This window comes from Piliocolobus tephrosceles, chromosome X (assembly GCF_002776525.5).
Source record: "Piliocolobus tephrosceles isolate RC106 chromosome X, ASM277652v3, whole genome shotgun sequence".
NCBI lineage: Eukaryota > Metazoa > Chordata > Mammalia > Primates > Cercopithecidae > Piliocolobus > Piliocolobus tephrosceles.
In genome coordinates this window covers 39,588,810-39,600,231 of record NC_045455.1, presented here as the reverse complement: position 1 = coordinate 39,600,231, position 11,422 = coordinate 39,588,810, and positions in this window count along the sequence as shown.

The following is an 11,422-nucleotide window of genomic DNA, read 5'->3' as shown; positions in this document are numbered from 1 at the left end:
TTTATATGAACTATGTAAAATAGTTGAATTTTATATGAACTATGTAATTATATGAACTATATAAAATAGTTATGTTTTATATGCATTATATAAAATAGTTATGTTTTCTATGAATTAATATAAAAGCTATATTTTATATAAATATTAGGAGCATTTATGAAGCACTGAAGTAGACATGAGTATTTTCTGATGCTCTACTGCAGAGAAGGCAGGATTTTAATATTCTGGTAGTGTTTTCATTGTGACAGGTTGCCTCAAATCAGAGATGAAATCTTAGGACTCAGAAAGAATCTCAGGCTTTGGGGGTATCAAGATGTCAGTGTTAAAATGCTCATCTTCTACTGCTCACGCTTCCAGTATCACAAAAAGGTTGAATTTAAGGACTGTAGGAGCACACATTTACTAAATTTTCTTCTAATGTACCTGCCAGAGAGACGACTGGAGGATTTTAGGATCCATTTTAAGACTCACTTTCTTCATGTGCATTCTAAAATTTAATTAGCCAACATATCTGCTAAATTGATGTGCCAAAATTCACGACTTGGGCCACTTGATTTTGACGTTTGTAAAGAGTCTCTGGGGGTAAGCAGTGTTAGAAACAGGTACATTTAACTTGAATTGCTCTCTTACCTCCAGAAACAAGCCTCAGTAAATAGAAATAGAATTCAAGAAATGTGCTGAATAATGGTAAATGTGAATCAAACTATCACCTGCCAAAAAAAAAAACCTTGTAATTAAATTAGTAGAAGTGACAGAATTTGTGGAGCTTAAATTTCAGCAATTACTGTGTGCTCAGTTTGCCAAACTCAGCACTCTACTTGGCCATCTTACTTATTAGTCTTCGACCTAGGATGGTAGCATAAAAATTACCTCATCATTCAATTTGAAAAATCTGATTGACCTATTCATTTAGGTAGGATGACTCCTGCCTTAGAATTAACCATGGATGTCCCTTCTAAATAAGTTTTGACTGGGGTAGCACCTTTAACTCATATATTTTTATACCACATTTAATTTCAAGGTATTTTGACGGGGGCAAAAGGATTCAGATCATATGTGTGACTAAATTTTTAAAAGCTAAGCATCGCCATAGGACTCTGACACTAAAGTTTCTAAGAGCAAAACAGAAATTATAGACTGACACTTCAAATATCTTCTCCTACAACTCTGTATTTTATAACAGGTCAGGCTCTCTGGTGTGAATGGGTCCTGGTTCTACCTTGCCTAGTCAGTGTCATCTGTGATGGCCCAACATCCCTAACAACTTGCATACTTGTGGAACACAATGGGGGCTATTGCACTGTCCAGCAGGGGCAGCAGTATTGCCGACTTGGTTATCAACAGTTATTGAGATTTGATTCATCAGTGGATATGTGGGCTGGTAAGTGCAATATAGCTGGCAGGACATAATCCAGGCAGCTAGAAGGCAAGTCTGTGAACATTCTACCTTCTCCATTGGCCCAACCTGAAACTTGTACGGTAGCCATTGGTGAATATACTGTTGATAGTATTCCATACTTTGAGAGATCTACAATTGTTTTCAACCTTTGGTTTCTCTTTGGTGAGGAGGTTAGAATAGCCACATCTCCATTTCTTTTGAGTGTTTTGATTTCAGAGATTGATTCAAATGTAAACATGGAACTAGACTGACTACTTAGGCTGAGATTAGCGATCTTTTATTTTTTTGGCAGAGATGTTCTAGTGTCCCAGGTAATCCATCAGTGCAATACTAGGAAATGCTTCTTGGGGTAGAACTTAAAAGGGACTTAAATGCACAGGCAATAAGGGAATGTGACTCAATTTCACTGTTCTCATCTGTGTCTAACAATCCAGATAAATACAGTTCTAGTAAGGCCATACAGTGGATCTTCCAAAATTGGGGCTGAGCACAGGGCTTATCAATGTGGTACTAGCAGTTTCCCTGACTCTGATACCTCAGGGCAACCAAAAAGAGACAATTTTTCCCACTACGACCTATCCCTCTCCACTGAGCAGGATAAAGGAAGAAGTAGATGTAATCAAAACACTTTTGGAAAGGTTGGAAACTTATTAGGGTTTGACAGTGTAAATATGGGCATTCAATTCTCCAAATGTTTATGGTTCTTGTATATATGTTATTTTATAAATATGTGGTTATATACATATGGTTTGTATATATGTTATATTATATTTATATTATATGTTGTATATATGTTATTCTTCTCCAACTTTTACAGATCACTTTTAACCAGGACCACTAAGAAATTTATTAGAGGCCAGACGCAGTGGCTCACGCCTGTAATCTTAGCACTTGGGAGGCTGAGGCAGGTGGATCACTTGAAGTCAGGAGTTCGAGACCAGCCTGGCCAACATGGTGAAACTCTGTCCCTACAAAAATACAAAAATTCGCCTAGTGTGGTGACACACACCTTAATCCCAACTACTCAGGAGGCTGAGGAAGAAGAATCTCCTGAACCTGGGAAGTAGAGGTAGCAGTGAGCCAAGATCGTACCATGTCACTCCAGTCTGAGCAACAGAGCAAGATTCTACTTGATCTCAAAAAGAAAGAAAGAAAGAAAGAGAGAGAAAGAGAATGAAAGAAAGAACGAAAGAACAGAAAAGAAAGAGAGGGAAGTGAAGGGAAAGGGAAAGGGGAAGGGGAAGGGAAGGGAGGGGAGGGGAGGGAAAGGAAAGGTGGAAGGAAGGAAGGAAGGAAAGAAAGAAAAGAAAGAAAGAAAGAAAGAAAGAAAGAAAGAAAGAAAGAAAGAAAGAAAGAAAGAAAGAAAGAAAGAAAGAAAGAAAGAAAAAGAAAAGAAAGAAAGAAAGGTATTAGAGAACAAGAGGGAAGTACCATGTACAGAGTATTATAGGGAAAAGAACAGGGGGCCTGAAGGCCTGAGTCTACACTGACCAACACCTTGACCCAGGACAAAACCGTTTACCTACTTATATCTTAGTGTCTCCATCTACTAAATGTCTACTAAATGTTTCAACTGGACAATAGCAGCAGCCATTGATACCTTTAAAAAATAGGTAATTCTATATTTGTGGCTTTGTTTTTCAACCAGCTTATTTTATTTCTTTCTAGGAGATATTAACCATGGTTTTTAAGAATTTATTTCATAGCATTTATTTAAAAAGTAGACTTAAGTAAAGTATACTGAGCCTCTGCACAGCAAAGAAACTATAAACAGAGTAAACAATTTATGGAATGGGAGAAAAGTTTTACAAACTACGCATTCAACAAAGGACAGTATCCAAAATCCATTAGAAATTCAGACAAATAAATAAGAAAACAACCCAAATAACCTCATAGGCAATGGACATGAACAGACACTTCTCAAAAGAAAACATACAAGCAGCCAACAAACATAAAAAAAATGCTCAACATGGTTAATCATCAGAGAGATGCAAATCAAAACCACAATGAGATACCATCTCATACCAGTCAGAATGGCTATTATTAAAAAGTCAAAGTATGCAGATGTTGGTGAAGTTGAAAATAAAAGGAAACACTTTATACACTGTTGGTGGGAATGCAAATTAGTTCAGCTGCTGTGGAAAGCAGTCTGGAGATTTCTCAAAGAACTAAAAATAGAATTACCATTCAACCCAGCCATCCCATTACTGGGTATATACCCAAAGGAAAATAAATCATTCTACCAAAAAGACATATCTACTCATGTCGTCATTGCAGCATTATTCACGAGAGCAAAGACATGGAATCCACCTAGATGCACATCAGTGACAGACTGGATAAAGAAAATGTGCTATATATACACCACGGAATACTATGCAGCCATAAAAAGAATGAAAACATGGTCTTTGCAGCAACATGGATGCAGCTTGAGGTCACCATCCTAAGTGAATTAATGCAGAAACAGAAAACCAAATAGCACATGTTCTCACTTACAAGTGGGAGCCAATTACTGGGTACACAGGGACACAGATCGGAAAATAGACACCAGAGGTTCCAAAAGAGGTAGAGAAAGAAGAGGCCAAAGGTTGAAAATCTACCCATCAAGTACTATGTTTGCAACTTGGGTGAACAGATCACTAGAAGCCCATACCTCAGCATCATGTAATATACCCATATAACAAACCTGCACATGTACTCCCTGAATCTAAACAGATGAAAGGAAAAAGCAGTACAGCAGCAGTAAATACCAAGATGTGCCACCTAGATTCTCTTTCAAGAATAAAGTACATATTGCCACAGCTGCTGAGTGGGCCACTGGCATCCAGACCTCAGCTATCAACCCTCTTCTGAACTGCCTCTGCTGAGGAGCGCTATCTTGCCCAAGGTCATAACTCCTGGACACAAGAATGTAAAGGCTCCGCCTTCTCCCTTAATTCTTAAAAACTGTTAAGGAGCACCCTTGATTCAACATTCCCCATGTGGTTGGCTAAAGGCCTTCGTTGTGACTGTATCATAGCCCAACATCTTCCTCTGCCAAATCCTGCCTCTTTCTCTTCCTTTCCACAGGTGTTGATCCCAAGAATGCTTCCTAAGTATCCTCCTCCATGTTAAATTTCATCCTAGAGTCTGCTTCACTGATTGACCAACTTGCAACAGAAAGTGATAATATCTCTGCTTTTTATTGGTTCGTAAACTACTCATCTAAGGTTCTAGGACAGTGTTTTCTCTCATTTCCAATAATAAAATTCCTCTGATTGTCCTGGGGGAGTATTTTTTTTTTTTTTTGATGTGCATTTTATAGTCTCTTAGGCAGCATAAACCCAAATGAAATAGCTGTCTACACTTTGTAGATTCATTAAATGCATTGACTACTCAAAAAAATTGAGCTGCTTATTTATGGTTTCCTTCAATAAATGTGGTTTTAAAATTCCTTGTTTGTGAATAATTTAAGTTCACTGAAAGGAGTTTGATGGGTTATTTAAATTGCATGTTGTGGAGAGATGGTATTACTTTAACTGCTAGATGTTCTAGCCATTCTGTGAAATATCTTTATTCATGGAAATAGCATAAGTTTTTATCTTGAAAAAGTGCATTCCAGCCTGGGAAACATGGTGAAACCTTGTCTCTACAAAATATAGAAAAATTAGCCAGACATGGTGGATCCCCTGTTGTTCCAGCTACTTGGGGGGTAAGGGGGAAGATCACTTGCACCCAGGAAGTTGAGGCTACAGTGAGCCATGTTCCCACCACCGCATTCCAGTCTGGGTAACCAAGTGAGAGACCCTGTCTCAAAAATAAATAAATAAATAAGTCCATTATTAAAACTATTTCACTAGTTTTACTTCAAAAATAGGACCTGAGAGGAGAATGATAGACATTGTCGAATAATGTTGGCTTACAACATTCAATGTTAAGTGAAAAGTGTGTAAAAAAGAACTGCAAAAAGATGGACTCTAAACAGAAGAGATAATTTCTCATTGAAAGTCTCTAAAGAACACTTTAGGGATGACTTAACTCAATGGTATCTCAATATGAGAAAAGGGAAAAAATGGACCACTGAGGCATTCATTGTGAAAACATCAAATATTTTTATAAATAATATTTACCTATAATTTTAATTTTATATGACAAAAATGCAAATTTAGTATCAATTATCTAAACTAGGGATGGGGTAGTTTTCTGTTAATGCAAACGTTAATATTGAGGCAGCTCACCCTACGAACCTGAATTCTGGAAGTCTGATATAATCCTTAGGTGTCAGATCTACTTATCTCAGTGGTCTAGGGAACAGGGCAGTTATACTCAGGTGGGAATTGATGAATTACAGGGAAACATAAGGATCAAATAAGCACAAACAAGACCAACTTCATGGTCCACCTGCATTATTTTGTTGCAGTGAAATTTTGCATAGAAAATATGTTGTCCTGTATCACATTCCTAGGTTTCAGGAGCTCATGAATATGTATTATAAACCAAATGAAGAAATAAATCATCTAAACATAAACAGAGAAAGATAATGGAAACTAATATGCATTGCTTATCTGGCACAGTTCTAGATGCTTTTCCCTTAATTAATATCCATAGACCCCATAAGAGGCTTAAATTATTGAGCATACTTTGCAAAGAAATTAAGAAATTAGTAACTTAGCCAACATCATACAGTTAATAAAAGGAGTCAGGATTCAACTCAAGATGAGTGAGCCTCCAAAGTCAATTTAGATGTTTTTGTTTGTTTTTTAATTTTTTATTTCCATAGGGTTTTGGGGGGAATGAGTGGTATTTGGTTACATGAGTAATTTATTTAGCAGAGATTTGTGAGACTTTGGTGCACCCATCATCACTTGAGCAGTATACACTGAACCCAATTTGTAGTCTTTTATCTCTAACCCCTATTTGGATTCTTACCATCATACCAGTAGGAATGATTATGTTCACCTGTGTACTATCCTGGGGTCTTCATGCCCCTCATAATCTTTCTCCTCTTCCTTGTTCAGCCCTTCCCTGCTACTTTTTGTGTATTTCATTTGTTGGCTTATTTAATGAAGGCAAGGGATCTTAACTCCTTGTGAATAACAAGAATGTTTGAGGTAAGAAAGATGTGTAAGTTAATTGCTTCTTATTGCGAGAACAATACAGGTTCAGTATCCCTTATCCAAAATGGTTGGGACCAGAATTGTTTTGGGTTTCATTTATTTTTGGATTTTGCAGTATTTTCATAAACACAATGAGGTCTCTTGGGGATTGGACCTAGGTCGAAACAGAAAGTTCATTTAAGTTTTATACACACTTCGTACACATAGTCTGAAGGCAAGTTTATACAATATTTTAAATAATTGTATGTATTAAGATGAAGTTTTTGCTATGTTTTGACTGTGACCTATCACATGAAGTCAGGTGTGGTAGATTTCAAATTTGGGATTTTCAGATTAGGAATGTTTAACCTATAAGCTATTTAAAAATTTTAACTTCAACTCATCTAAGCTCCTCTGTCTTTTTCAAATAGCCAATAATTGAGTTATAGAAAACTATGTAAATTAAGCAAAGATTGAACTGATTATACAGGCTTGGTGTGCTTGTATAAATAAACCTATCACTAATAAAGTCATTTACCTATTTCTGGGATGACTGTATTATGAAAAATTTGTTCAGTTTTCAAGAGACTTAAAATTATTTTTAACAATCCAAAATAAAAAAGTAAAACGTGACGCATATGGGTCAATGGTTATTAACCATGGTGAAGTTGTTCCGTATGGGACAGTTGGCAATGTCTGGAGACATTTTTGGTTCTTACAATTCTATAGGGTGTTATTAGCATCCAATCAACAGTATCTAGGGATGCTGTTACATATCTTACCATGCACAGGACAGCACTCTTATTGCTGATCTTGTCTAGAGTTTTGTGGTGGCATCTTGAATTTTGTGGCCAGGGCATGTAAGTCTCATGTATTCCACTGTGGTCTTGGTTCTGTTAAAGGTATTTTTAAAGAGGAACATAATACAGCACAATGGTGAAAAATAAGACTGGGATTTAAATGTCTGGGCCCAAATCATGGTTTTACCAAATCATGGTTTTACCAATTCTAACCCTGGGTCCTTGGTTTACTTTTTTTTTCCTTTTTTTTTGAGACAGAGTCTCATTCTCTTGCCCAGGCTGGAATGCAGAGGTGTGATCTTGGCTCACTGCAACCTCTGCCTCCCAGGCTTAAGTGATTCTCCTACCTCAGCCTTCCGAGTAGCTGGGATTACAAGTGCATGCCACCACACCCAGCTAATTTTTTTGTATCTTTAGTAGAGATATGGTTTCGCCATGTTGGGCAGGCTGGTCTCAAACTCCTGCCTCCCAGGAATGTCAGGTGACTGTCAGGCAGTTGTTAAAGAGTCTCTCTAAAATAAAAATTGGTTGTAGCTGGCACCAAGGAAAGGCAGGCTCCTAATAGATTGACAACACCTGAAACTGGTGGTCAGCAACTTCCTGATAAGATTTCAGGAGCGAGGTGAATGGGCTCAAGCAGGCACAGTAAGAGACAAAAAAGCACACTTCAACCGGTATATGACCTTCCTCTAGGAACACTCTACTGGTAAGGAAAAAATGTCTCAAATGAGCATGTGCACAACTTCAGTAAACACACTGTACATGCAGCCACTCCTACGTGCTGTCAGGCCACTGCACATGTAGACAGCCCACCCCAAAGAAAAGTAAAGGCAAAAGAAATGCAAACCTCTGAATCATGCCAATGTGTAAAAACCCCAAGTCAAGAGCCAAACAGTGCTCTTGGATCTCTCAAGTTGCCCACTTGGTCCTGTTCCAAGAGTATATCACTTCCTTTCATTCCTGCTCTAAAACTTTTGAATAAACTTTCACTCCTGCTCTAAAACTTGCCTTGATCTCTCACTCTGTTTTATGCCTCTCTGCTGAATTCTTTCCTCCAAGGAGGTAAGAATTGAGTTGCTGCAGACCTGTATAGATTTGCTACTGCCTACAAGAACACCTTGGAAATACCAGTCACTTTACGTTAGCATAGTGAAGTGGAAAGATGGATATCATCCTGATCTGATGACAACATGGAGTTACCACTTCAGTCCTAACCTGCCCACTTCTGGACCTTTTCTAAATGAGAGAGAAAAATAATAATATTTGTGTTTAGTAGTATAGCCAAGCTTTATTTTAACTGATAAAATCACCTTTACATGTGTCATTTTGGAACCATTGAGAGCTAACTAGCTTTCCTCAACCACACTCACTCTAACAAGGATTTGTATGTCTAGCAGACTTGCTTAATTTATAAATAGACCTTTAGGACCTTTATTTTCATTTTCCCTTATCTTCTACTTAAAGTTATTAACTTGCCTTTCGGCTTTAATTTCTGTAGCTCAAATTTTGCTAGTCATATGTGCAGATAAGCGGCCCACACTCTTGACTCACATCCAATAGAGAATGTTTGCTTAACAATGAAACACATTTTATTTTCACATGGGACTTCTCTAGCCATAAACTGGAAAGCTGGATGTCCTTGCTTTTGCAAACTGCTTGGTAACCACTATTCTGACCTTATTTGATTGAGACTATTTTTGGATGCAGAAAAATGCGTATTTGTGGTTCAAAGCTTAAACTGCAAAAACTTGTTCTCGGCTGCAGTTGCCAGAGTAAGTCATGGACAATTTCCAATAGGAGAGAACAAAGTGGTTCTTAATACTATTAACAATAATACAGAAATTAAATTGGAAATGAGTAAAATCAAAGTCTCATTTAAGTGACAGAAAAGTCTTCTGCTTCATGCTCATCAAGTGTGAACCTGCGCTGTGTAATACCCAATGAGTAGTGAGGAGGACAAAAAGAAATAAATGGATAGATAGTAGAAACACATGGCTGTTGGTATTTCTTTTCTATTTTCAGGTTTCTTCCTGATGCTAGAAAGTCTAAAGTAGAGTATTATTTGAGGAAGTTGTCAAATTCTATCTAACCTCTTTAAAGATATACACTGTCTTCTGAAACATACATATATTATCATAGCAAATACTGTCAGTGCCCCACCTCTATTCCCATGTGTCTTATCAATTCAGAGGACTTTTTGTGGCCATCAGATTCTGTCCTGTCCTCAAGTGGAGCAGGCCAGAAATACCTAGAAGCTAACATCCTTCTGGCAGTAGGCCTCAGACAGTGAGTTACTGATGAAAGTTGGTGTGTAAATACCCCAGTTATCTCTCCTGTTGCATAGAATAACTCTGAAGTGCATCTTTTACACCTGCTCTCAAGAGATCCTCAATGTGATGAAGCTGGCTTAGTAATGCATAATTTTAATAAAAGATGATCCTTTGTTGATATATACATGTCAAGCATTATCTAATTTCAGACAATGTACCTATAATCATCTGCATGGTTGGAAAGGAGCTGAAAGGAGTCCAACTGATTATTTTAATCATGTAGCTCTACAGGATCTATAATATACATTACCTCCTCTGCAGGTGCTTATCAGAGAGAAAATAACAAAATTCTTGAGGGAGAGGACCAATTTTTTTTAAATTCCTGAAGATCTTGCATTTACTAAATATGGAACAAATGTTTCTATGTCTTCTGTGTGTCAGATGCATTGCTACAAACTGGGGATATAGTGATGTCTTTGTTCTCATGAAGCTTACCACCTAAAATGAGATGAAGTGATCAGTAATAAAACATGTTTTAATTAAAAAATGCCATGTAGACTCTGTTTATTGCCTGTGCACTCCTCTTTGCAATAAAACCTGCCTCTGTATTAAGCCGGACTCTCAGACCAGACAGAGGTGGGTTTTATTGCAAAGAGGAATGCACAGGGAGTAAGTATAGTTATAATACAGAACCATGCTTTGTTGTAATGTCATCAGCGTACATAAAAGTGTATTATACAGAAACAATACAATTACGCATAGTACTGTGTTTTTTGAAGGATAATATGAGGAATATTAGTTAAATCCATCTAGAGGATCTCTCATAAGGACAGAGAGTAATTTTTCTATTCTCTAATTAAAAGGGATACTTAGGCTTGTCTTAATCAACTGGTTTGCTTTTAACTTATGGCTAAATTTGAATAATTTAGAATGTGTTTCAAGTTTTAAAAGTTTTATATGCTGTGGATATAAGGGAATCACCCAAAAATCAGTTTTTTCTGTACTTCATATATTAACCTCCTACTTATACAGTTTTCTGGGATTTTATTTTAGCACTCATGGAAAGGTTTTTGATCATGCTCAAAGTTTAATATTGTTGCTGCAATAACATCTGTATTTACTTTGAGGAAAATAACAATCATCCAGCAACTGAAAGACTATACTATGCAGAGGATAACCAAGAACCTTCTCAGAGTTGCAGAGTGTTATGTGTTACTGAAAGAGAGGGACGTTTACCACAATTAAGTGAAGTCTTGAGATTTAGCAGCCTTGTGAATTTTTGGTGTATAAAATTACAAAGCTCCTTTTGTGGAAAGATGGTCACTCTCAAATTTATGTCCTTTGTTTACAGATTATGTGTGACTGTAAAAACTGAGTTATTTAGCCATTGAAATATTAACTTGAGATAGTCTAATTCTATGTGGTTCAAATTAGTTCAATGTGTTAGCTGGGTTGGGTTTTTTTGTTTTTGTTTTGGTGGGGGGCTCATTTCTTATTTAATTAAATTCCCCAAAGTACACAAATGACAAAACTGATTGACCTATTTATTTATCTAGAAGAAAATAACAGAGAATTATTCTTTTAAAATATAAAAGGCCGCAGACAATATCAAAGAACTTTTTTTGTTGTTACATTTGTTTTTCCTCTTTTTTTTTTATAGTTTAAGTTCTAGGGTACATGTGCATAACGTGCAGGTTTGTTACATATGTATACTTGTGCCATGTTGGTGTGCTGCACCCATCAACTCGTCAGCACCCATCAACTCATCCTTTACATCAGGTATAACTCCCAGTGCAATCCCTCCCCCCGCCCCCCTCCCCATAATAGGCCCTGGTGTGTCATGTTCCCCTTCCCAAGTCCAAGTGATCTCACTGTTCAGTT